The 26457-nt window shown below is 43.6% G+C and overlaps 1 long non-coding RNA gene across 1 annotated transcript; it reads right to left on the bottom strand.

Annotated features, from left to right (window-relative positions):
• Window positions 1-1992: 1992 nt before the first annotated feature.
• On the bottom strand, window positions 1993-25697 carry LOC108641112. The gene is made up of 4 exons (XR_001921763.2): window positions 25610-25697; window positions 25046-25093; window positions 20357-20470; window positions 1993-2094 (listed from the first exon to the last, which is right to left on the bottom strand). It is a non-coding gene; the product is annotated as an uncharacterized LOC108641112 (long non-coding RNA).
• Window positions 25698-26457: the final 760 nt, after the last annotated feature.

Below are 26457 nucleotides of genomic sequence, written 5' to 3'. Positions count from 1 at the left end.
GAGTCTAAAGGGAACACTGAGGGCTGATCCTGAAGCAAAGCCTGGGCCATCATTTTGGTGTGGCTAGAATCAAATTAGGTAGAGACCCTCAGGATCACACAATTATGGAATCATTTAGGTTGGAAAAGACCTTTAAGATCATCAAGTCCAACCATTAAGATCTCTTGACTGAACCATTTCCACTGAGAAATAATCTGACTATTTCTGCTGCACTTTTCCAGCAGGAGGACATGTCAACCCTACACCTTGTCTGTGTAAAGATCTTTTTATCTGCTTGGATTTAACCAGCCTGAGAGCAGAGTGAGCTACACTTACCCCCCGCTCCAGGGGCTCAGGGATGCTCAGAGCCAGAGGTTTGCAGTGGATTTGTTGGTGGGAGAGAGGAGAACACATTGGAGGAGCAGACTGCAGGCATTAATGGGAAGGAGAAAAGTCATAACCTTGCCCCGGGAAAGTGTGCAAGCACCACATTTTTAGGGAAGAGATCACTCTGCTGGAAGAAATGACATTGTTTTCTTCAATAAAAAAATGTATTTCAAATTACTAAAATATGTGAACCATTCTCTTATACTCCACTAGCTCCAAACCATAAAAATTTACAGCTGAAGACAACTCTGCGTGGAGCTGAGGCTGGTAAAGGAGACTAGACCATGACTTGTTATGTAAATAAGCCCATAAAAGTCTTGAGATTTTACGTGAAAATCAGACCTGCAGCAGCCATTCTGCCTTAGCTCTGTGGATTGTTTAATTTGTATGTACACGATTATGCAGTGTTATTATACAGAGAAGGCAGTTTACAAACCTTTAAGTGATCAATCAGTTAAATAAATAAAGCCTCTCTGGTGATGCCGTTTTAGGAAGCGCCTCGGCCTCCTGTCATTAACATAATCAGCTTGAATAATGTTTTCCCAGCAATTACCACGGCGGGTCAATGTCTGCTATTAGCAACCCTTCCTCCATGGATCGCGAGCACAATAAAGTGTGACAGCCCCAGAAGACACCGGGTGTCAAAAGACTTTCTCTGGCATCAGTGCCAGACTCCTTTAATGTGGCACATACAGGGACAGTAGATTGTCAAGGATCACTCAATGCAACAACAATTTACTGTCTCAGTGGGAGTTTTCTTGTTTCGAGAAGTTCAGCGAGTGTTATAAATCTGTAAATTACATCAGATGTAAGAGGAAAGTACACATATACCAAAGTGGTTTGTAACAAATGAAAGTTGTACCTGCTCAGAAACTGCTTTTTCAACCTGGATTTCCTTTCCCTGTGTCTTTACCTCTTGGTAGAAGTTGACACGGGGTCAAGCTGGCACCAACATTCAGGCTTTAAAGCATTTTGCTGCAGAAGAAATGCAGTAGAATGTTTTAGGAAGAACAGTATTTGGCCACTAAACTAAATCAAAAGCAATGTGATTAAAGCTCAACACCCCGGGGTTACCTGGAGGGTTGTGGAGGTTAATTGCAATTGTTACTGTATTACTTTCCAAACTCAGATTTTTCATTCCTTGTATGCAACAAACCCTGCAAAATCAGGTTACAAAACTCTACATGTAACACAGGAATTTTGCTAATTCTTATGTAAGAAAGTGATCTACAGGCACTCACCACCTTTGCACAGCTGGAAAACAACCACATCATAGGCTGGTGGAACTGCTGTTCCAGACTTCATGCCAGACCTCCAGTGGCATCAGGGCAAGTGTGGGAGCAGAATCCATCTGTCAGTCCCAAGGAGCATTCCAGAGTTGTTACCAGTCCAGGAGAGTGGGGTCACAGCAACAGAGTCACTGGAAAATGTCATGCTGCAAAATCTTCCATTGTGGTTAAAATGGACATTTGCCTCATAAATACATGGAGGAGGGGTTTATTCTCCTGTGCAAAATACATGTACAGACAAATCTGTCCACAGAAGCTAAAAACAAAAGCCAAACAAAACCTCCTTATTTTAACAGGTATAGGTTGCCCTTACCTCCAGCCTGGAGATTTTGATCCTCACCTGGGTGCTTTGGAATAATTTCCTCACTTCTTTTCACCACCAGCCCTTGCAGAGTGAAGCCATCACCTTCTCCAGGATGGGAAAGGGATTTGGGGCCTTCTGCAGGTGAAAGGACAGCAAGAGTCAGCTCAGCCTTCACCTGGACACCTTGGTGAGCAATAAGGGCAGATTTCCTGAAATATGTAATTTTACTGAATAAGCTGACAAAAAAACCCACCAAAACAAACACCCAAACAAGCTCCTACAAGCACATGGGTGATATCTGAAGTCTTGATTTGAAAATAGACTTTTGCCTTTTTTTTTAAATTCCTTTCTCCTGCCATTTTGAAGTAACAACCCTGTAAGTCTCATGTTTGGTGTTGTAACATACAGTAAATGATTGTATTTAGTCTGCAGAATTTAACATGATTTATGGTCTCAGAAATTTGAAAAGCAAACCCCACCTCTGTCTTCTCTCCCTGGAAGCATTTCAGCTATTCCCACTTTCAATTATTTTCAACTCCACCGGTGTTGATCAGCATATTTGAAATTCAATCAGCCTTCTCGTTCAAAACATTTCATGTGTGTGTCACACTAACAGTCAACAAGAGTCCCGAATTCAACATCTGTTCCTAATAGTAAAGGGGTTTAATTTGAGAAATGAAAAATATATAACGTAATTACCAGGCATTCAATCAGAATGAATAATGTGTTTGCTACCAGCATTCTGTCCTGTCAGCAAAAACCCTGGAGAGGCAGAGCAGCAGCAAAGTGGAATTGCTAGAAACTGGGGGGGGGAACCATCAAAATACTGAAATGAGAGAAAGATGTTACTGTGCCTTCCCTGTGGATCCCCCCTGGGAGCACAGGGGTCACTGCTGGGGGCACACACCACCCAGCTTGTGGGATCAGTGATGCTCTGCTGGGGTTTGCCTCTCATCACACCACCCCTCTGCCCTGCTTGCCTTCTGCAAACAGGTGGGATTTGTTGCCACAGAGGCAGGCTGGGTCCTGTGGAGGATGCTGTGTGTCCCCCTCGTGTTCTAAAACCACTAATAGATACCTGTTATACAAACTTTTAAAAAATTTTTTTAGCCTGGTTAACCAATCCTGTCACTCAGGTTGGATATTGGGAAAAATTTCTTCACTGAAAGAGTGGTTGAGCATTGGAACAGGATGCTCAGGGAAGTGCAGGCACCATCCCTGGAACTGTTAAAAAATGAGAGGATGTGGCACCTCATGAGATGTTTTAGTGGGCATGGGGGTGCTCAGTCAGAGGTTGGACTCTGTGATTCAGAACATCATTCTTTCAAATATCTGGTGTAACCCTACCGGGTTTTGGTATTTAGGGAATAAACATTCCCTTGCCAGGGGGAGCAGCTGTCTCTGGGCAGAGGTTGGAGTTATTTATCCAGCACATGGAGCTCTTTGCACCCACAGGATGTGACATCCCAGCAGCACCTGGATCTTCCTGTGAGCATCTGCTGAGGTTAAACAGCCACCAAGGCAGAGGTAGTGACATTGTCCTAGTACTCCTTGGACCTATATTTTAGCACATTTCCAGGCACAGGAAAACAAACAGAAACAAAATGATAATTATGTTGAAATATGGTCATGCAGAAAACACAGATTCCCTCCTTTTTGCCTCAGAAGTGAGAAAAGTACTTCACTTCTCGTATTTTTGGGCAATGCTCCACTTGATTCATAATTTAGATGCACGATTTTGTATCTCGAATCTGCTCAGTCAGATGCACAACACAATTTTAATTATTTCAAAATTATTTAAATGGAATAATAAATCTAGTGTTTGATGTAACGTGGCTGCCTGACCCAAAGAAATATGTGGGTAATTATCATGTTTCCCAAGTGGATTGTTTTGTTCCCCAAATCAGTCACTAATTAGTGGCTACACTCACAATGATCACTCAGAGTAATTGTGATGCTTTGCTGCATTGTTTTGGACAAGAACAAAATAATCCTCTTAATGAAAATAAATTTATAGATTTTACTCTGAGCCCAAAACGCAAATGTAGTTGATCTGATGGTTAAAAGCACAATAAACAGAAGTGACTTAAAAAAATACAAGGGTTAGGAACTTGTAACACTTATTTTCTAAAAAAGAAAACTTGGTATGAACCCTGGGCACAAGCAGTTTGGGAGACTCTGGAGAGACCACCACACTCTATTCCCAATGGAAAACCAAAGGAACTCAGCCTGGGCTGCCCCACAGTGCAGAGAGGTATATTGGGTTAATTTATCAATAATTAATTAGGTATCTTTGGATTAATGTTATCTTTGAAAGTATCTACAATCTCATTATCATTGCAGAACCCTTGACAAGGTCATGGCAAAGGGAGGTAAATTCAATCAGTCTAGTGAGGGAAGGGTCTAGCCATGGATGAGGAGTTTTGGTTAGAAGAGGAAAGATCAGTGTCCCTTAGGGATGCTTTTAAAACTTTTCTGTATAATAACTCCTGTGTGATACAATGCCATCCCAAACCCCATTTTCTCAGAGCAGCCCAGCCTTCTAACATCCAACTTCAGGTAGCAAAGTCCCCTTTAAAGGCCAACGACCCAAATTAATAATAACCAGCAGTAATACTGTTGATTTATCATCTCTGGAGCTATATTTTTCACAGGTGTCTAGTTAAACTTGGAGTAATCTCCTCAATCAGGACATTTTTACTCTCAGTGCAGTTAGTCAAGTGCAGGCTTCAGCTGCATTTAAAGCTGCTCTCAGGGCTCTGATCTGTGTTTTGTCTTTAACTGCTCTGGGAAAATTAAATAAAAAAACAGTTGCTGAGGCATGAACAAGGATGAAGAGTGCCAAGAAGAAGGTATGAAACAAAAGCTCTGCCCCCAGTCCTGCTTCATTTCATAAATCCTTGATTATATGTGGAGAGGGCGACATAACCTCAAAAAAATTCCTCAGACCTCTACAGTATTTTGAATAAAAAGTAAAGTTCCTTCTCACTTGCCTTTCTGTCTGAATGTTGCTTTTTTCTAAGTGTATGTGTTTCTTTTAAAAAATACAGCTCTGCCTACACACTGTGATATTTTTTTCATTCTTAAATTGCATTATATAAATATTTTGCCCAAAAAGCTGTGGCTGCCCCATCCCTGGGAGTGTCCAAGGCCAGGTTGGACAGGGCTTGGAGCAACCTGGGCTAGTGGGAGGTGTCCCTGCCCATGGCAGGGGGCTGGAATGAGGTTTTATGGGAGGTTCTACATCTCTTTGCTATTCCACATCTCCTTTGAGCCCATTCAGGTAGCAGAGAGTTGTGCTGATCTTACTCTTATCAGCAGTTGCCAGGGCTTGGGAAGGTAACTTTGCATTAGCACAAAGTGAGTAATTCCAGCAGTCCTTTGGAAGAGCTCTCAGCAATAGCTGCTGTATGAAATGATTCATTTCCCATTGCTGTCAGCAGTTCTTTTATTTGCTGTGATTTTTCTGTCCTTTCTCCCCAGCCCTAATTTTGACCTTGAACTCCCTGTTTATGTTCTCTTCTTCCCACATCCCTCAGAAGCTCCTGTTGCTCTGTGAGGCTGCAGTGTGGGTGCTGTGTGACAGCAGCTCTCACTCCCCAGCTCCTGAGGGAGCAAAGGAGGGGTTGGAAATACAGACATACACAAAATCTTGGAATTACAGAATCTCCCGAGTTGGAAGGGATCCACCAGGATCATCAAGTCCATCTCCTGGCCCTGCACAGAATATTCCCAAGAGTTCCACCCTGTCTCTCAGAGTGCTGTCCAAATGTTTCTGGAGCTCTGGCAGCCTTGGGGCTGTGCCCACTGCCCTGGGGAGCCTGGGCAGTGCCCAACCAGCCTCTGGGGGAAAAACCTTTTCCTGACATCCAGCCTGAACCTTCCCTGACACAGCTCCAGCCCTTCCCTCAGGTCCTATCACAGGACTGTTTGATAAACACAAACATCACACAGACAGAGTCTTTCCAATGGCAAATGCAAGCTGTGGACCTCAACAGCCTGGGCCAGTCCTGTCCCTCAGAGCACCCCCTCCCAGTTGGTGTAAGGGGCCCCTGCTCAGGAGGACACATCCAGCAACACTGCAAGCAAACCCTCATCTCCACCTCATCATCTAAATGAGTTTATCAAACACACTCACCTTCAGTTCCCACCTCGTTTGTGCTCCAGGATGGTGTCAGTGCTTTATGGTCACACCAGCACTTGCCCCTGCCTGCACACCCCACGCATGGAAACATGGAAACAAAGGGCAGAGACCACAATAGCTTTGGCTCCTCTTTCCCATATTTTGATGGGAATGTCTGGTTGTTTAATTATTTCCTCGTTATATAGGGTACAGCACCACTTGTGTGTGAGCTGCTTCAACTAATGTGATTTTGCCACGGAGAATGTGAGAGAAGGTGTCCTTAATGGGCCTGCCTTGAACAGCAATCAATGCAATGAACACACCCCACACGACCAGGACAAACAAATTGAATCATTCCTGCAGCTTTCATTTATCCACTTCCCATCCAGGTGCACAGAAAGCACATTTCATATTAAATCCCAACCACATAGTGGACATAAATTTGCACAGAAGTATTAAATTGTTTCTATTTATAAAGTAATTCTGGATGAGATTATAGATTCCTGGCTTGGATTGACTGCAAATTCGCCATCCTGTGACTTGATTAAAATGCATTATGAAAGGAAGATGGCAGGAAGGCAGCCTGCAATTCCCAGGCAGGAAAAAAAGCATCCAGCCTGCACTGCTGAACGTCCTCTGAGCAGAGTCTCTGCCTTAGCACACAACTGCATCTTTGCTGCACGCTCAGATAAGCCCAGCTCCAGAACGTCACATTTGCCACTCCGCTTTCCATTTAAAATTCCTGTTTCACATGCTATTCTGAGGCCAGTTACTCGCAATCTGGATCTTAATGCAAATATTTAAAGCTTAAGATAGAACCAGGACTAGCGAGCTCCAGGACTGATGGAGCATTAGAAAACCTTTTATCTTCCCAAGTTCCCGTTTCACTTTGGATCCAGCGCAGTAAGTCATGGCACACGGGCCCATATCCGTGTCCTCATTAATGAAAATAAGGACAACAAGAACAAACAGCTGAAATGAATGTCACGTAAAAATGCCATTTTCAGTGCGTGAAAACATTCCCCAGGGCTGAGCGCTGGAGGAACGTGAGCCCCAGGGAGGGCTGAGCTGAAGGTGAGGGCTGTGGTGACCCCCCAGCTTTTCCCAGCACCAGTGGGATGTGGGGGAGTGGGACTGGCCAGAGAACCACAGCAGTAACACCACCACCAAATAGATATGCATTTTTGTGTGTATGTATATACTTTATCTAGATATCAACATAAACCACCTGTATCTACAGATCAATCCAGTCCAAGATTTCTCTTCACACAGAGACCTCACTGTCTCAGAGGAGGACACACAGCCCCAGGGATTGCCCTGCATTACCCACCTGATCTGATATTTAACTTAAACCCAAAGCAGGTTCTTGAATCCTTTCCCAAGTGTTTGTATCCATCAGCTGGGTGGGCATTCCTTGCTGCTGTGTGGGTAGATAATTGTCCTGGAATCTGTAAATCAAACATTTCAGGTTTAAAAGACAATTGCAAGAGGCCATTCTCATGTTGTATTTTCCATTTCACCCTCCCTTACAGAGTTAATGGCAAAATGCCCTTAATGTCCCTTTGCAGGGATAACCAGAGATATGTAGCATAGCAAATCTACCTCTAATAAAATGAAATGTCTGAATTGAATTAAATGAGATTCTGTTGATATCTTTTGCTGGAAAATCGACCTCTTTATTCTTAAATTGACCTGTCCTTCAGTCTCTTGGCACCTAATTGTTACTTCCCTGGTGTCTGCTAATGGATTTGAAATCAAAGGAACATAAATGATAATTGCAACAGTTTAAATTCCTTCTCATTGATTTTTTTTTCAGTCCTCACTGGCTTCTTTGCAAATCCACGCACACACACACATGCTGCTGGGTTTGTACCCTTGCAATAAATCAAACCCAGCTTGGAAATGGCAAAACCACTTGGATGTTCGTGCAGCCAGTGCTACATTTCAGTTTGGAGGCCGCATTCTCCAGGTGTGTTAAAATAACATCAAAATATGGCATTTTCTTTGGACTCAACACTTGCAAAACCAGCAGACTGTCATTTTTGCTGGGCTGTGTATGATTATAGCATGGCACGAGGCTGTGCTATGGGAGGTGGGGAAGCTGAACACTTGTGCTTGTTCTGAGGGTGTGATTTGGGGTCGGTGGCAGCTCTAACAAGTACCCGATGCTGTTCTTTGTCTGCTCATATTTTAACCCCCAGTGCCAAAAGGTCACTTGCTTCCAAGCTGTCACTGGCTCCAACAAGGAACAACATCTTTGCCAGTGTCGTTCCCCCTCCCCTTTTGGCCTGAGCAGGTCTTGCTAAATAAATCACAAAAACATGACTTTAACATTCCCGCCATGCTCATCTCCTCATCTGGGTTCAGAAATGCCATCTAGGTGGAATTTGTGCTCAGTGTAATCAATTCAGAGAGTTTCCTTCCTTGATTAATTCTCCACCTGATATTTTGATCTGGTGTTAATTCTGCTCCCTTTTTTAATCCTGCCATTATTTTTTTTATTTGGGGGGTGACCACGGGGCCAGCCCATACCCCAGTCTGTGCATGGAGCTGCCCATGGGGGTGACTGCCCACTCCTGTGTCCTGCTCGCTCGTGGCAGCCCACCCCAAAAAACACTGGCTCAGGGGTCCCACCATGACAGATGTCATTTCTCCTCCCTTCCCAATATTCCAAGCATTGCTTCCAAGCAGGAGCTGCCAGTCTGTTCTCTCCTCTGCCCATGGCCTGCATGGCATATTTTAATGCAGATTTTAAACAGGCACCTCTCCAGAGAAAGACAGAAATGATGCATTGCAAAGGAAGAAAAGGCTCCCAGCACCAGCTGCACCTCCCAGACCCACACAGACCCAAACAGAGGGTTTATCTCTGCACAGTGGTGTGGGGGAAACAGCTCTCTGCTCAAATGAAGAGATACAGCTGAAAATCAAAAGGTACAAAAAAAGGTAGCACTTCTAACACCCAGTGAGATAACAGCAGTGTCATTCATGCTCACAGATATATTGGAGGGATTTGAAAAAATCCTGCAATTTGTCTCTTCTTCTGACAAACAAAGAGTCCTCATCACCTGTTGCAGCTCTGGGAAGTGCTGGGACTGTAACAGGACAGATCCAGAGCTCAGCACCTGCTCAGAGGGCAGGATACCCCAGTGGGATATTACTGTACCTTTGGAGTGAAAACATCTCCTCTCCATTTCTTGCTACTGAGCACAATCAACTGCAAAAACCTTAATTGTTCCACATTGGGCTTATTGGTCAGAATTTCCAGAAATCCAAGAAAAAAAAAAGCATCCCTGTCCTTTCTGAGCATTATCCTCCATGTGCATAAAGATACACTGCAGATATTTCCATGGCTCCAATATTTACCAAAGGATCAAGCAATGCCTGTTTTAAATCCCCCTTTTTAACACAGATCTCACCAGTCACGAGGGGGATGTGCAGCCTGACATCTCACACTGTGCATCACTGTGGCAAAATGTGATGGGACAAGTCAGTGCTCTCCATTTGGGATTCAGGAGACAGATGGATGGACTGTTGCTGGTTAGTCATTTCTGGGCAGAATGTCATCATAACTCTGCAGAGCAGTGAGGGGGGCACAGCTTTCAGGCAGGGATCTCCACAGTTCTTTAGACACACTTGGCAGCCTGGGAGCTGAGAAAACAGACATATTTTAACCAGATCCCAGACCATGGGCTTCAGGAAATCTCTTTTTCTCAGGGAATCATAGAATTCTAGGATGATTTGGGTTAGAAGGGTCCTTAAAGTCCATCTAGTTCCCCTCCCTCTGCCATGGGCAGGGAAATCTTCCACTATCCCAGGTTACTCCAATCCCCACCCAACCTGGCCTTAAATATTTGCATTGATGGGGCAACCACAGCTTCTCTGGGCAACCAGGGCCTCACCACCCTCACAGGGAAGAATTTCTTCCCCATGTCTAATCTAAATCTCTCCTCTTTCAGTTTGAAGCTATTCCCCCTTGTCCTATCACTACATGTCCTTGGAAAAAGTCCTTGTGAAGAAGTGTCTGGCCATGGCTGTCTGCATGGTGCTGAGATCCTGGTGTGGCCTTGTTTCTGCCCTCCCAGAGCTCAGACACAGCCCTGAGCTGCCCCAGTGTGTTTGTCCATCATCCAGGTGATTTTGACACCAAACCAGGCAGGTGAGTTCACTCCCACAGCAGAGCCACACATAATACATGGTGCCCCACACTTTGAAGGACAGTGTCTCCATCCCCTTTGGCTTTAACTAAAAACACTCAGAGCATGTCCCCTGAACAAGTCCTTGTACTTCTGCTGCCAAAGCCTTTCTGTAATCAAACAGTGCAAGGCAAGTTTAAAGCAACCAAATTAGTGTCTCCACCACTGGCAGGGTTTACTGAAAATAGGAACATTTTTATGCACCCAATATTGTCTCACTCAAGGCATGCTGGCTGTTTTCTCTCAGATGATCAGTAGGCAGTAATATTTTGATGCTCTGATGCTACTGAAATAAAGACATCACAGGAAGAGCACTGGATGATTTTTATCTCGAGGAAATCTAATGCAATGTGCCACTTCAGATTTTAGTTATGTGGCCTTACACCATAAAGAACAGTAGGTATTTTGGCTGCACAGCAGAACCAATCTTCCAGGTACAACCTTTCTCAGCTGCAATGACATTTCACTCTTACTTTTTTATAATGTAGTGTTATAAGACAAATATTATTAGCATGAGGAGCTTTACAATCTCACTGCTTGAAAGTTTAGACTTGTGAGGAACACAGCAACCCCTAAAGACACCAGGATGAGAAGCAGAACAGACCTTCCCTGCCATGTCAACAAGTATTTTAAATCCTTGTTGAAAAGCTGCACAATTACATTATGAGGGAGAGTATCTGAGGAAGCAAATAGTCCCTGATTTCCCCTGGTACCAGGGCATGCTGCCTGAGAGTTGCTGAGACATTTCAAGATCACTTTGCAGTTCAGGCAGGACTTGATGAACAGCCCATGACATGTAATGAGGAAAAAAAGAAACACCAATTAGAGAGCTGGGAAAACTTCCAGCAGGAAAAGGGGTTTTTCCTGGTGTCTTGGAAATGACCCCTCACAATGAGGGAGTTCAGGAAAATGGCCAAGGACACAGGTGGATCTTGTAGCAGTGCCCTTCTGTTGCTGAGAGATTATCTGTATGAAATGCGAAATATTAAAGTAACAACTCCCTGGAATCTAGAGAGGAAGACTCCATCTCATTTTACCTGGAAAGAGGAATCTTCCCCTATTTTACTGCTCAGTTATAGAGAGTGGTCAGAGACACAATGGTGAGAAGGACAGAGGGAAGGGAAGGGACGGGGAAGGGAAAAGGCACAGTGTTCATGGGATGAATCCATGTCGTGGTGTCAAAGGGTTTTTCCAGCTCAGTGTTTTGTCACAGAGCTTCCTGCCTGCTCATAATGAGAGAAAATAAAGTTGTTGTTGGCCAGTTAATACTGCTGGGACAGTGAGACAATTACAGAAAGAAAATCTGGTCCATCAAAATAAAAACCAAACCTGATGGCCAACTAAAACCTACAGGTATTGCTGTCCAAAAACAAAAAACGCCAAAAAACTATTAGAGGTAAAAATGGATGGAGAGTCATGTTGTTGATGACTCCATTACCTGCCCTTCCCTCCTCTGCTGTGGTACAGCAATACTGCTCCTTGCAAAAGTCACAAGGAAGCAGCAAACCTTACTTGAACCATCTTTTTTTGTGTTTTAGCTGCCCTTAATGTAAGACAATTAAATTAAATAAAAAACCAAACCTCTAACACAGCAGAATGAGAATCAATTTTGCTTTAAAATTATCACACAAACCTGGTGCTGAGCTTATCTAAGCAAAGCTGTTACCAAATTTTGCACTTTTCCTTCTCAGCCCTTCATCCCCTGTGAGGTCTCCAGGCAGGAACCCCCCACCCAGTCACAGTCCCAAAGCTGGACCAAAGCAAGAGTCCAGGGCCACAGGGCACAGGGGGTGCCCAGAGTACCAGGGACTCCTGCAGAGGAACTTGGGAACACTCATGCAAAGAAATTCCTGAAGCCAAATGTGTGCAGCAGAAATTTGCTTCCAAGGGTTATGGTCAGTGGAGGAACGAAGGATTCCCAGGAGCCCATCAGGTCCCTTCTGCTCTCAAAGAAAGATCTTGGCATGAAACATCCACAAGAAAATCTGTACAGCTTTGAGAAATTATTTAAAGCTAGCCAATACCTAAAAAGCAACTTTTTTGGTGGATAATTCACGGACAGTAAGATGGGATTTGTCAAACGATTTGTGCACTCAACAGAAGACGTTGAAGAGCTTCCTTAGGTTACCAAGCCATGGGGGCTCAGGGTGCCTGGTGGATATTTCCCTGAGCTGCCTCCTCTCCCAGCAGCTGCACCAGATGAATTTACACAGCGTGTTTGGATAACGAGGGTTGGGATCATTTACACGAAACAAACAAGACAAATATTTAAACAAATAAACAGTCTGGGCCTGCATGAAAACATGACGACTGCATAATGAATTCTTCCCAGGCACTGTGAGTCCCTGCAGGGTTGGAACCACTGCTCTCACAGGGTGACATTTCACAAAAGGGAGCAAAAAGCACCAGGGAAAGGCTGAGATGGTCCTTTGTGATGATGGTGCCTCAGTGCTGCAGGCAGCCAAGATGGGCAGTTGGGTGGGCTCCTTCCCCACTCCCTGCATTGCCCAGGCACCCACGTTGCCCACCAGGAGGAACAGGCTTCCCACATCTTGCAGAGCTCAGAGGCCAAAGGTTGATCCACACTCAGCGTTACAGCTGGAGCATCTCCTCTCCTGCCTTCCACTCTCTCATCCCCCTGAAATACTAAGATTAATGACTTTGCAAACTCTGCCCAAGCGCTCCCCTCTGGATTTTCCACTTGAAGACTTCCTCAGGCACTTCCACACGACCCAGTCTCTGGGACAGTAAGCCCCGTTTTGATCTGAAATTCTTCATATTAATAATGCCATACATTACATTTGACAGCATCTCACTGATTCTCTGACTTCCATGTGGCAAAAACTTCTGGCAGTGTTATTGGCTTTCCCTTTTTTATTAACTGCTCTGACTGGCAGTGAAATCCCCAGCAGAAAGGGATGATCCCAGGGGAATTTTTCAAAGGTTAGATCCTCTCCTGCTGATGCAACATTTTTGTCATTATTCAAGAAGACAGATTAATCACTCGGGCCTGTATCCTAATCACAGTAGGGAAAAAAAAAAAACAACAAAGTCAGTCAGGTGCTTAAAAAAGGTTTAAGCATTTAAATACACTTCACAAATTCAGTCCCTGGTAATCAAACACTGGAACAGGGGGAAGAGCAAAGGGAGAGAATGAGACAAAGGAGCAGACCTTCATTACAAGCTCAAAGAGAATGAAGCAATATGGCACCAGGAATGGAAAACCTTGCTGGTGAGATGTAAGGAACTGGGGGTTTTTTCTTAACAAGAAGGTAGAGACTGGGACAAAGGGTACCAGCCCTTCAAGTGCAGTAAGAAAGGTAATTATTCACAGCCTTTGAGGACACTGAAGCTACAAGTCCAAGTCACTCACAGATGGTTTCTTTAGGTTATACTGCCAAATAGCTCCATAACTTCTCCAAAAAACATAATACTCTGCTGTGTTCCTGCAGTGCAAACACCCAGGTGAAAACACACAGACCAAGAAAAAACAACACATGAACTGGGCAGGAAACTTGCATTTTCTCCATGTCCTCACTCTAAGCTCAGGGCTGGAGAGCTGAAATGAAACCTTATTGATTCAAACTTGAAGTAACATCCCTCAGATGGACAAGGAAAAAATGGATATCTTGGGATAGATTCTATTTGCCAAACATATATATACACACATATATATGGTGTTCAAAAGGTGTTTATCCTCAGTTGCTCCCAGATCAAGTCCAACCTTTGACCAAACACTCCCATGCCCACTAAACCATATGGCAAAGAGCCACGTCTGCTTGTTTTTTGAACATTTAAAAGAAAGAAATAAAAATAATAAGTAAACAAAAAAATTAAATAAAGCAGTTGTCTTCAATGTCATGGCTCAGAGTGGCATTGCTGAGGAAGAAAGGCCTTTGCACTGTTTTCACATGCAGACAGACAGAGGGGTAGTTGTCTTCATAAACTTAAAAAAAAGCTCAACAAAAGTGTTGGGACTTTGCCTAAATTCCAGTCTTTGAATTCCATTACATAACAAAGCTGACATGGTTTGTCTGCCTTCCAAACATTCCAGCAGCAGCCAGTGATTTAAACCAGATCATTCAGTACTTGTCAGATTAGTGTAAATCCCTTCCTAACATGTGGGACAGAATAAGCTTAAAATTAATAAAAATAAATCAGAGATTGCCCTAAGTTGAAATGTTCTTATTAACTTCATTAGGTGCTGCATCTCACTCCTGCACTACTGCAAGACTCCGTGCACAAAGGTGGACACAAGAGAGCAGCTCACCTGCCTCTCATCTTGCCTGGCATATTATGGGAAAATGTGACTTTTAGAGGAATTTATAAATCTTTTCAATTTATAGATTATTTCTTAGAAAGAGGAATTTATCACATTCAATTGAAAATGAAAATCTTAGTGCCTTTTCATCCCAGGTAATGAGAAAATGCATTTGCTCTTTATTCTGCAAATCTCCTTATTTCAGCAGACAGCCCTTTTTAAGTGCTGCTCTACATTTGCCATGGTGAAGGCATTTCTTCCTCAGGTTCCCAAGTATTTGCTCTTCTGGAGAAAAGGCTCTCCTTTTGTCCCAAGGATATTTTGTACTGGGTACAAGGGGAAATGCATTTCCACTGTTCCCTGAGGAAGTGAAGGTATTTTGCTTAAATAGTTAATTCTTTCCCCTCCTAAAGCACATTTTGTGCCTGTGCACAACCACTACCTGTGCACAACCACACCTAGATTTAATTGTAAAACCCAGATAAGTATTCAGACTAACCAATAATTTATTTGCCTAAATGTTCGAGAGAAGATGTCGAATTTATTCTTGACATTCTCCCCCCCCCAGTAGATAATAGCTCAAATAAACATGGCATGAATATTCAATGTTCAAGCCTTAAAATTTGGACTGTCAGTTAGTTACATAAATCGTGTAATGTTATTGCTTTTCCTTCATGACATGTAACTAAGCAAGAAATCATGAATTCAATCCCCCTTTTCAGGGGGATAAGTGATATTGAGACCTCAGCTCAGCAGGAGATGGGTCATGCTGTCCTGAAGGCAGAGAATCAGAGGCAATTGTCAACTCAAAATCCAAATGATGCTGCCTCTTCTGGATTACAATTTACATAATGAGCATTATTGTCCTGACAAGGCTCAATTTCTCAGTTATTCCCAAAAATTAACTCAAAATACCAAGAAGAGGGCTAAGCCTAGACTTGGTCTTGAATTTTGATGAAGATGCAGAAAGACCTGCATGTCCATGGCCACCACTCATTGCCAGTCAGCACAGCACCTAAAGAATTGGTAATAATTGCTGCAGCTCATTGTGAGCAAAAATAAAAGCACCGTGAAAGGAGGAGCTCTCTTCAAAAAGGCAGGAAGAGACATTTGTCATTTAAAACAAAAATTGAAGACTTCTGAGGGAAAAAATGGCAGAATAACCTTCGAGTAAGAGGTATTGAGGTACTAAAGGGAGTAACCTTTAAAGCCTGCCTACAAAACGGGTCTCTGAAGTCCTGAATCATAATAGCAGAGGGAAGGAAGAGAGCACTGAAATACATGAACATTAGCTCAGAAATTTCCCAGAGATGAGGGGGGAGTGCAGAAGTTTCTTGCTCAACTATTCATTTTCGGACTCCTAAGTAGCACAGAGTGCAAGAGGAAAGGAGAAAAGAAGGATAATAGGAGGGGAAATAAATCTCTTCCTTTAAATACATTTAGTGGTGTAGTGATAGGAGTAGGATTACACTCAATTTTATCTGAATGGATAACACAGGCCAGGATATTATCTGTAGTTTTCTTAAAATCTCCTCTGAAACACGGCTTTAGCATTTCCTTCTGCAGCAGCAGCTCTGCTCCCTGACTGTGCCATTTCCCACAGCACTCTGCTGCTCAGGTTAACCCTCAGCAACATGGGCCTCATGGCACAGCCCAGAAAAGAGGAGTTTAACTCAAGGGAGAAACTGAACCAGTGAATAGGGTGGCAGGAGTCCTGAGCTGGTTAATTTGGGGGAAATTATACGAACCACTTGTGTAGAACAGCATGGATCCACCAGGACCACAAATAGGCTGAGGCTGCTGTTAAACAGACAGAAGAGAGAGAAGAGATTGCAGGAAGACCTACCCAAAAAATCAGCTATTTGCATTTCCTTGGTTTATGCAGCTGAGAAACCATTCAGCACTTTGCAATGACTGTTTTTATGTGCAATCTTACCAACCAGCACAGCTGGAGTTGTGCAGTCCAGGCAGGTTACATCTCCTGGCTGCTCCAGCTCGGTGTCCTGAACAAAAACACACACAGCCCACCACCACAGGGAGGCAGGAATGGGTGACCCCAGTGAAATCCTGCAGCTGTTTAGTCTGAATCTGCCACACATTCACTTCAGTGAGTGCCCCATGGCAGGGTTACACCTCCCACATCTCACCTTGCTTCATTTTCACACCTTCTTACGAAGTTGTTACCCAGAGACTGGACTGGGACTGTTTTGTGTGATCTAATAACACAGTGCCAAACATGGGAGAGAGAAATAGATGGAGATTAGTTCTATTTTAGTGGCAAACTTCCTACTGGTGCTTAATTAACAATATTATAACAGCTAATCACTTGGTTGCTCCTACCTCCGCTCATTTTCTCGGTGACACCAGGGCACACGACAGGGGTGAGTGGCTGTGCCACGTCTGCTTGCAATAATCCCTCACTTCATGAAGGGCTCTGGTGCCATTAACTGGGTTAATTGGGTTCAGAATTGCTGCCAATCCAGACATCTGTGCTCAGCTGCTGCCACTTAAGAAGAAAAAAGAAGCTAAACACAAGTTCCCTGAAATGCTGCTGATGAGAAACTTGCCCCCAGACAGCTTTTACCTCCCAAAGGATTCCTGGAGAGACAGAAGGTGTGCAGGAGAGAACCCTCCTTCCTGGCGAGATGTTCCTCATTCCAGGAGTTATCTCCTGAAACACAATTTCCAGAACATGAACCCCTAATTTCCTGCGACAGATGTGGGAAAAATTCTAGTTAAATAAGACTGAAAATGTAAATGGGCTTTGGCAAGGGGAAAATCTCAAAGGAATTTTTTCAGCCAGCAAAACATTTATTTTCAAGTAATCTTCAATACTGGAGATATCTCAATTCCTCTTTCTCAGAAAATAATACTGGGTGGAAGAAGTTACTGTTTTCTGGCTTGGAAATGCTCCCCTCTCTTCCTGGCTGAGGTGGGCACAGGCTGAGGAAGCTTTAAGTGCCGTGTGTTGCAGAAGAGTTACAGGTAAATGGTAATTTACCTTCCTGAATGTATTGAATTCGACAGCATTTAGTGAAAACTCACAACTAAAGAGATTTTTCTGAGTGAAATTGAGAGGTTTGGGCTTTTTCCTTCCCTGCAGCCAACATTTAATGTATAACTGTTCTCTGTGATTGACGTTATGTTTCAGAAGAGAGTTTTGTTTTGGGGTTTTTATCTGCTTTAGAGAGTGACACTGAGTTATTTCGTGGGATTAGTGATCTAAATAATGTGAGTGGGTTGGTTGTCATGATCAACAGAAGCTAAAGCAGAGCAGCATTTGCTCACTGCAGAGATTCCAGATGATGCAGTGGGCCACAGCAGCTTATTAAATGTATAATAAGCTCAAGGAACCTACAAAAGGAATCAAAATCCTGTAACACAGGGAAGCAAAGTTCCTGAGTACCAGCATGTTCCTGTAAGACTGAGGTGACATAAGATTATTATGAAGTATTTAGTGAACAGACTTCTAAATGAACACATGAGTATAGGAAAAAAGAATTTAGGACAGTGTTTTCTGAGAGGAATTTCGAAGTTTGGCTTAACCATGCCAATCATTGCTGCACTGCCACGCTGCTGAGGTGGGAATCAACCTCTCTGCTTTCACTGCACACCATGTCTTCCAGTCACTAAAGCAGCACCATTTGAATCTGTACGTTGTTTCTAGAGATCTTTTTTGGCTTTCTGTAATTTCCTACACTAAATTCCCCCAGCATCAAAATATTCCCACTTTAATCAGAACCTGCTTTGATTTCAGACATGATTCTCCTGACTTTGCCTTGCAGACCTCTCTCTCTGCAGCTGCTGTCTCCCAGAGAATTCTCAGCACACCTGCCTCCAGCCTCCCCCTTTCATTTGATGGGTTGCTACCAGCCTGCAGTGTAAAATAACAATGCTTTTGGCAATTCTTGAGCTGCTGACTTCTACAAAATACATATAACTCACCTACACCATCTTCCCACCAACACACCACTTCCAGCAGAGTCAGGCTTTGTCTGGATGGTATTTACAGGGTGTGTCCCCCAGGCAACACAAATCTTGCTCTCCAGAAAGCCCCGTGTGCTGGTTTAATACAAGATGTGTGGGTGGGTGATGGAAATCTCGTCGGACAGTGGAAGAAATTGGAAAGAGCTGCAGGGGAGTGAGGGCACTGCCAGGGGCAGCTTCATCAAGGTTCTCAGCTGGGGGAGTTCTTGCAGCCAGGGAAGACACTCCTCAGGTTACAGACACCCCCTTGTTTCTCCAGCCCCACAGTATTTCTGGTACTGAGTCCTGCTGCCTTCTGATTCACTTCACCATTATAAAGTGAGTGTTGCTCCTCCCTCCCAAACTCCTCATGGCTGTTTGGGAGCAGGGGGTGAGACTCTACAGAGGACAGCAATGACATTTGGGTCAGGCCATCCTCTGGGTAAGTGAATCACAGAATCCTTAAGGTTGGAAAAGACCTCCAAGATCATCAAATCCGACCTTTGACCAAATACCCCCGTGCAAAGTGCCACTTCTACTCATGTTTTGAACTCTTCCAGGGATGGTGACCCCATCAATTCCCCAGGCAGCCTGTTCCAGTGATCAATCACTCTTTCAGTGAAGAGTTTTCTGGTATCCAACCCGAACATCCCCTGGTGAAACCTGAGGCCATTCCCAAACCACTGGGAGTCTTCTCCCAGCATAGGGGTCAGAGGGCACACAATGAACACAACATACAAAAGGAGCAAGACACACAGGAGAACAGCACAGGAACCAGCAGAGAAGACCATGGAGCATGAAACTTGCACTGAGTATTAGCAAAATTTGGGAATCTGCCTCCATTCCACTCCTTGAATATCTTCAAATATTCCATCCCCAATGAAGTCCCTGTGCTGGAATTGGTGGGGGTCTGCCAGCAAAAGGAAAAGAGTCCTTTAGGCCAGATTCCTTAGCATTGTGCTTATTGGGCACTTTTCTGATCTGGGAATGTATGTGCTGTCTCAGGGGGTGTTTAACCATTTTTCTCCAATAGGAGGAAAAGTTTTTTCATTTCCTTTTGTGGAGAAATATAGGAAGGCCTCTGCTCATGTAAAATGTAAGAAGATGTAATGGAAGTTTCACAATACCCTTTCAAAGTACCTTAATACACACCAGGCAGACTATTTCAGCTGCTGAATTCATTCTGCATTCCCCTGCTTTCTGTTCGAAGCTTGTGAAATATGGTGTTTTTATTATTAGGGTGCTGTCATTTATAGGTTTGACTTCAGTCATTCGTTTAGCAAAAAACCTCTTTGTCCAGCTAAAGAGAATAATTTCATCTCTGTCCAGCTGGGGAATATCTATTGATGCTCTTTGGCTGCAGCTGAAACTTGGGGTAGACCCTGCCACTCATCTTTTATTTTCATCTTATTCCTCCCAACCCATAAAGTTAAATTATTTTAAAATAACCAACGTAAAGAGCTGATTCACTGGCAGAAGCTGGAAGAAAATCTCCTACTTGCACAGGAGATATTATTCCAGAAGGGAAAGGGCAAAAGAGACATTTACTATTCAATTATAGACCCACTCTTATGCCAACAAAGGTACTGCAAAATTTGGTCTTGGATTTCCATGTGAAAGAAGTGACTGAGAGCTTTGGGGTGCTGCAGATACAATATGGGCTGCCTTGTTAAAGACTCGAATTCAAGCCAGATCAGATCTCATGAAATAGTAGAAATTTTATCATAAAACACGCACCACACCCTCTCCCTGGATTTATAGGGCATTTGAAAGAAACCTTACACATTGGATTTATAGGGCATTTGAAAGAAACCTTACACACACTGGTTTGTAATGATGATGAACTTTCATTACCTTGCTCTAAATACAGAGGTCAGCCAGCAAGAGCATGGCAGGAACAAGAGGGTGTGTCCTTCCACACACATTAGTTGAATGCACAGGACTTGAAAAGAAACCATTTTGTTTAAGCTGAAAAGAGAAAAAAAAAATATTTGGGTTAATAATTTTGGGCTCCTCTCACTGCAAACTCCCTACTCAGAGGGAAAAAAAGTGCAGTGAAAAGGCAGCGAATTAGCTGTAAAGGGCAGGTTTTGACCTGATAAAATTGGTGTGGTTATTTAGGGAGCAAGTTTTCATTAGGGTTGCTATAGCAATTGGAACAGTTTGACAAAACCTAATGAAGGATTATGAGAGAAATAGAGAAAGATATAAGCCATCAAAAGCCATAGGAAGAGAAGCTTCACAGATTTCTGAGCAAAATCCCTCTGGAAGTACCCTGATCTCCCTGGAAGATATCACACTCATTTCAAACATCTCTCCAGGGTATTCAGTGAGCAGTGACAGCAATACAGAACCGAGTGCCCTCTCCACTGCAGAGTTACTCATGGATTTTCCCCTCTGAGAGCCACACTTAGTTATTAAGTGCTTTATTATAGAAACACTTGGCACTTGCATGGCACTGCTCATCACAGGGCACTGCAGAAGTTGCTCCTGATGCTGAGTGTTAACCTGCTCAAAGAGGTATTAGACACGTCCTGTGGCTGAGTAAACTGAGCCAGAGCCATTAGAGGACCTTCCTGCAGCCTTTCCAGGGATGGAGCAGGGAAGGACATGGTGTGGGGAGCTCCCAGAGCCCAAACAAACCTCACAGCACAGGAGCAGGGGGGACCTGCAGAGCCTCTCCCAGGGTGAGCAGCTGCTGCAAAACATCTTCTGGGTCCAGCTGAGCTCCTGCTGCACAGCAGAGCCTCTCCAAGGTGTAAAATCAAAGCTGCTCTCTGGGGGGTTGTTCTCAGCTCAGGCTCTCCGTGGGGCTAAAAGTGATGCTCAGGAGCTGCATAACAATATTTATTCCATCATGGAATGCCCAGCACAGCTTCTCTCACTGGGTTTTCCCTCAGATCTGAGACTGAGAAAAAAAAACTTGCCTTCAGGTCAGCAGAGCAAATTCTAAACAATTCTCAGCCAAGTCAGCTGCACCCAGCTGTCCACCCCTCACAGGGCAAGGAGGGTTCCTGCCTCACCTCCAGCTCCCTCTTGTTTTGCTCTGCCCTTATGGTCAGAGCCCTCATTTCCAAAGGTACCTGCAGACCTTCAGACCCACAGCCAGCTCTCAGAGGGAGAACAGCACTGATCTGAGGTTGTTGTGACCCTTGGCTCCATCACTGGGCAGAGCTTCTTCAAGGGACAGACCCTCAAACGACAGACACCCACCTGCAGCAGGGGCTGAAACAATTCCTGCTTTGCTAGAGGCTTCTGAACAGTGTCTTTACAGCATAAGAATCTAAACCAACAATAAAACTTCTCCTTTACATGGCTTGACTGATATTAATGGAGTTAAATGGAAGATAACTTGATTCTGGGCTTTGAAGCTGCTAACCCTAGGAAAGCCCTGAAAGCCTCCTAGAGTTGCTTAAGGAAACTATAAATTATGATTTGAGTTTAAAAGTAAAATTCTTTCCTATTTTGCCAGAACTGGGAGGTTAGGTTCTGGGCCAGCCAGCCCTGGGGTACTCTGGGGACAGCCAGGACCAAGCAGTACAGTGGAGAACATGCAGAGCTTCCCTCTGCTCTGGGAAATAACAGACCAAGCATGTTTTCCAAACATTTCTGCTAACAGCTCTATAAATGAATTTTCTCTGTTCAAATGTATCAGTCTGGTGGTGAGCGTCTGGAACGTGCCTGAGCATCGAAAAACGTATTTTCACATTAACTTTGTTTCTGGCAGAAAAACTGCAAAATATTTAACACGTTGGAGGCCTTGATGCATCAAGGCAGTTTGTTAACTGTGCTGTGGTGGCTCTAACTCACTGCTGAAAAATTACCTTCAGACTGCCTGAGTCAGACAGACGCAAAAGCAAACAGAGAGCTGGCTCTCTGGGGTCAGTGCAGAGGGCACAGAGAGCACAGAACACTCAGCTATTTACTGGTTGCTGCATTAAACCTCGTTTAATCTCCATCACAGCTGATGTCCCACTTGAACCAAAGCCATGAGCCTGCTGGGTGCTGTGTCTGTGCTGAATTTTGTCAAGGGCCTGGAGTGACAGGGCAAGGGGGAATGGCTTCCCACTGCCAGAGGGCAGGGATAGATGGGATATTGGGAAGGAATCCTTCCCTGGGAGGGTGGGGAGGCCCTGGCACAGGTTGCCCAGAGAGGCTGTGGCTGCCCCTGGATCTCTGGGAGTGTCCAAGGCCAGGTTGGACGGGACTTGGAGCAACCTGGGCTAGTGGAAGGTGTCCCTGCCCATGGCAGGGGTGGCACTGGATGAGCTTTAAGGACCCTTCCAACTCAAATCATTCTGCAATTTTATGTTTTCTTGCCCCAGACCTAGAGAAACACTTGTCTGAAAACTTCTGGTTTAAATTCAGAAGCATAAGCTTTTAATCTCCCTCTAGAAAGTTTTTCTTACTGTTAACTTTAATAACTCTGGCTATTTCTCTTTGTCATATCAGGTGGCTAATCCCTCTATCAGGTTCAAGTTCCTCAGTCTAAACGCTGGGCCACAGCATTCCCACTTAGCATTTAGACTAAAGACTCAGCACTGACAGAAGGATTAGACATTTTATATTGCCATGTTTCATATTCTAATGTATTTGAGTCCAGACAGTGATTTCCTTTGCATGCTTTTGGATTGCTGCCTTTCAGTCTCAGTTTAAGTTGCTTCGTGCCTGCACAAAGGGATGGGGAAAATGGCATTTCCCAGCCAACGTGAGCACATAATGTGCTCTTGAGCAGAAAACGGAGAAGAAAAGACACTCTTTCCATTTTGCATTATTCATTCAGCTTCAGCTATTGCTCTTGATACCCACTGCAAGCACATGCAGGTGTGGGAGGGAGCTCCTACCACCTATTTGTCTCTTTGTCTTGCAGTTGGTCCAGCCTGGCTCACCAGTGAATGCCACTTTGGAAGCAACCACTGATAATTTATGAGTTTCAACTCACATCTCCCTTGTTCAAAAGGAAAGTGATGAACTTAAAAGAGGTCCATAATCTAATCATTTCTACAGAAAAAGACTTAATACATGCAAGGGCATGAGCAAGTCCTAAAGATGAATATATAAAATTGTAGTGGTGAGCAAAAGAAGAGGGTTGTATGTTAATGATCTGCAACATTTTGTACAGAGAGATTACAGTTTGGTTCTCAGTTAAAATATCCTTCCTTTCTGAATGGTCTTGCACAATGATTACCAAGAAAAGGGAAAGGAACCTCTTTGTCTAGATGGGCTACAATAATACATTGTATTATTAATATTATTATTATTATATACACCTAATAAAGTCCAGTATTATAACCTGTTTCACTTTTCACTTCTTAAAAGACTTTATTTTGGGTAGCAAGCCCTTACAGGACATTTGCAAAGAATCTAACACCCAACACAGTGTTACCCTGACAGCACAAAGACATTTCTCTGATAGCATGAGGCAATTTGGAAAAACAAAAGAGAAAACAAAACAAAAATAAAAAAACTAGTGGTAAGGAGAAAGAAATTCTGGTTTTACTTCTTCAAAGGAATGGGGAAGGGAGGTTTTCTGATGCTTGAGGGAAGTAAACTCAGCAGGTGAGGATTTTAGGTTGTTCCAAGCATGTCAGTGATAGAAGAATGAAAAATGTGCACTTACTTCTCTGTGGGAAAGCAAAAATCCACAGAGCTTGGGTCAGGTCTGCTCTAAGGAGGCTCTTGGTGGGGCAGAGTCAGGCCCCTGCCTGCTCAGAGAGGTGCTGAGTGCTTTGGCAATGATGGAAATGAGAACTATGAATCCTCCTACGAGGGGTCATTCTGACTTCAGAACAGGCTACCACAAAATATGTGCATGTCTCAGGGTTCAAATCTAAACACAGCTTTTCATTTAATCATTAAGCTCAAAATTTATGATTTTAAAGTAACGAGGACCTGATTTTGCTGGAGAAAAATAACTATATCTGGGGGAAAAAAAAAAAAAAGCTTTCTAAAAAAAAGCCCAGCCCCTCTGAGTGGGGAGATGCTCAGAAAACACGAGGAAACAATGATAATAACAGGAAACAAAGCAGGAAACTTTGATTAACTTAAAAGATAATAGTCACAGCATCTCCCAAACACTTGCCTTCATTTCCCTGCCTGCAGTCACTTGCCAAGCTTCTCTCTGCTATTAATGTTCACTCCTACACTTCCCACTTCTGCAGGGTCACCACGGAGTGACTGCCTACAATATGTTTGGCACAGCCTGGAGTGAAGGGGTCACACCATTAGACTGTCATTTTCTTAGAACTTCAAAACAGCCCTAAAAATAAGAAGTAGCAGCATTTGGGGGAAGTTTTCAACATATGGCTACATGAGCAAATTCTAAACATATGGGCTATCAAATGCATTCAAGATGTGTTAAAGCCCATCCAGTGATCCCCAGTCAGTTATTACAGGAGATTTCATGAGAGGAAGGGGAGAGGTGCCCTTTTCGGCCTCACAGCCAGTCCAGGGGCACTTCATCCACAGAAGGATTAAAATTCACCTAATTTAAAGGATATTCATTCATTTATTGCCTGGGAATTTGTATAGTAAGAAACTCACCTTTGGGATTTCTCATCTTTGGTTCTCCTCCTAAATAATATCCTTTTCCTATTAAAGAAAAAAATAACAGTCAAAATATGCATTTAAATTAACTTCATACAGGACATACAGATGAGCTGGTTCATCCATCCTCTCTTAAAAATGAAAGCAATAGGAGATATTGTGGATTGTATTATCCCACTGGGAGACAGAAATAAACCCTAATGCAGAAACTTAAATCACAGCTCACAATTTACTAAAACAAAGCAAAACCAGAAAGAAATATTGTGTCTTCTCTTTCTATAACAATATCTAACATTAAAATGACAGCAACAGCAACTCATAACTATGAAGAAGTAACTGATGAAAGTCGATCTTTTATGATACCAAAAAAAATTTATATAAAACTGTAACATTTTTTCCTCTGAGAACTAAAGGGCTTCCTGTTGTCTTAAGTATTACAGTGAATCAAGAAAATTATTTGTTTGAGCAGCTGAACTAATGGGTGGCTTGTAGGAGCATAACCCATCTTTCCCATAACACAACTCCAAATAAAGACATCTGTCTCGTGCAACAGATCCTCACCCAGAGAGCTGCCAGCAGTTGTCAATTAATTGTCATTTGTAGATTATTAACAACGAACTCAGAGAAGTTGCTTAGCCTCAGCATTTCAGTGATGGACTTCTAAAGAGAGAGATTTTCTCTTCTGGTTTCCCCCCATTTCACTTTGCCTTTTCCTGGGCTTTGCCACCTGCACCTGGCAGCAGGTGAGTGCAGGTCCTGCTGCAGTGGGTGTTATCCAAGTGCTCTCTGTGATCACTCCACAAAGTCAGCTGTGGTGTCGTGTCAGCTCTGGGAAATCAGGGGAGAGAACAAAATCCTGAATTTCTCCAGAAGTGCAGCTGAGATGCATCACTTGAAACTTGACTCTGCCCAGTGAAGACTCACAAACAGGTTCATAAATCAGACTGTGGGAAGAGGGGTTGTGGAGTGTCCCTCACTAGGGATATTCCAGAACCATTTGGATGCAATCCTGGGCAATGTGCTCTGGGAAGACCCTGCTTGAGCAAGGAGATGGGACCACATGACCCACTGGGGTCCCTTCCAGCCTGATCCACTCTGTGCTTCTGTGAGTACTCCTCTGTGGGGTGGATAAAAGGGTGTTCCCCTCCTGAAAATCAAATAGAATACAAGAGGGGAATTAGGGGCAGAGACCGGGCATGGTGGTTTAAAAGAAAAAAAAAAAGAGAGAGAAAGAGAGAAAAAAAGACATTTTTAAAAGGAAACAGCACTGTGTTGGGAGAAACCTCGTGCTCCAAGGGTAGCAATCCCTTTACAAATATCTCCCTTTGCAACCACCTCCTGTATATCCACACCAACTTCAGCAATGAAAGAATCAACAAATAGCTCACAGTTTCTGCCAGGTGACTTCC

Source organism: Manacus vitellinus, unplaced genomic scaffold (assembly GCF_001715985.3).
Source record: "Manacus vitellinus isolate BGI_N305 unplaced genomic scaffold, ASM171598v3 scaffold_51_pilon, whole genome shotgun sequence".
NCBI classification, from domain to species: Eukaryota; Metazoa; Chordata; class Aves; order Passeriformes; family Pipridae; genus Manacus; species Manacus vitellinus.
This window is presented reverse-complemented; position numbering and strand designations above follow the sequence as displayed.